We start from the raw sequence: 1,516 nt of genomic DNA on the forward strand, positions 1-1,516 counted from the left end.
TTTTCAGTATGGGCTCTGTTATCTATTATATATTATAGAAGAAAGGGGGAAAAATTATATTCTTTTTTTTTTTTTTGGCTCTAGGGCACATGTGCTCACCAGAATGATGAAGAGAAAAAGAGAGACAGTGAGAAATCACCCCCCAGGGAGGATGGCCACACTACAAACCCTTCTCTTCCATTCTCCTCTCAGGATCTTGGGCAAGCATGCACATGTGCCTGGCATGAGTTTAAGCCACCAGGTCCAGGACTCAAACCGTGGTCAACTACATGGGAGTCCAGCAACATAGCCATTATGCCAACTGCTGGTCCTGAAAAGTTATATTATTAAAAATAAATATGCTGGGGCCTTTTGGCTCTCTGAGTAGCACTGTGGCGGTTGAGAAGAATAAGCACTGTACGAAAGGCGGCAAAAAGGGAGCCAAGAAGAAAGTGGTTGATCCATTTTCTAAAAAAGATTGGTATGACGTGAAAGCATCTGCTGTGTTCAACATAAGAAACACTGGGAGGGACCAGCAGTTAGCGTAATGGCTATGTCGCTGGACTCCCATGTAGTCGACCGCGGTTCGAGTCCTGGACCCGGTGACTTAAACTCACACCAGGTGCGTTTGTGTGCGTGCCCAAGATCCCGAGAGGAGAATGGAGGAGAAGGGATTGCTGCGTGTCCATCCCTCCTGGTGGGTGATTTCTCACTTTATGTTTCTCTGTCTCTCTCTGTCTGTCTGGCGAGCGCACGTGCCCTATAGCAAAAATAACCTCTCCAAAAAAAAAAAAAGAGAGAAACACTGGGAAAACACTAGTTACCAGGACTCGAGGAACCAAGATTGCATCTGATGGCCTTAAGGGTTGTGTGCTTGACATGAGCCTTTGCAGATCTGCAGAATGACGAAGTTGCATTTATGAAATTCAAGCTAATTATTGAGGACGTTCAGGGCAAACACTGCCTGACTAACTTCATGGCATGGATCTCACCCATGACAAAATGTGTGCCATGGTCAAAAAATGGCAGACTATGACTGGAGCTCATGTTGATGTCAAGACTATTGATAGTTATTTGCTTCGTCTCTTCTGTGTTGGGTTTACTAAAAAACATAACAATCAAATACGGAAGACCTCTTATGCCCAGCATCAGCAGGTCCGCCAAATCCGGAGGAAGATGATGGAAATCATGACCCAGGAGGTGCAGACAAATGACTCAAAAGAAGTGGTTAATAAACCAATCCAGACAGCATTGAAGAAGACATAGAAAAGGCTTGCCAGTCCATCTACCCTCTCCATGATGTCTTCATCAGAAAAGTAAAAATGCTGTAGAAGCTCAAATCAAATTGGGAAAACTCATGGAGCTTCATGGTGAAGGTAGTAGCTTTGGCAAAGCTACTGGGGGTAAGACGGGTGCCAAAGTTGAACGAACTGATGGATATGAACCACCAGTCCAAGAAACTGTTTAAAGTTCAGACTTTTAATAGTGACAAATAAAAAGTCCTATTTGTGGCCCAAAAAAAAAAAAATGCGGGCAA

At 44.0% G+C, this 1,516-nt stretch overlaps 1 pseudogene; it reads left to right on the top strand.

Annotated features, from left to right (window-relative positions):
- Positions 1-367: 367 nt before the first annotated feature.
- Positions 368-1,476, top strand: LOC102496702 (40S ribosomal protein S3a pseudogene; annotated as a pseudogene).
- The last annotated feature ends 40 nt before the right edge of the window (positions 1,477-1,516 follow it).

The sequence above is a fragment of the Tupaia chinensis genome, unplaced genomic scaffold (genome assembly GCF_000334495.1).
Source record: "Tupaia chinensis unplaced genomic scaffold, TupChi_1.0 Scaffold144318_1, whole genome shotgun sequence".
In the NCBI taxonomy this organism is placed as follows: domain Eukaryota; kingdom Metazoa; phylum Chordata; class Mammalia; order Scandentia; family Tupaiidae; genus Tupaia; species Tupaia belangeri.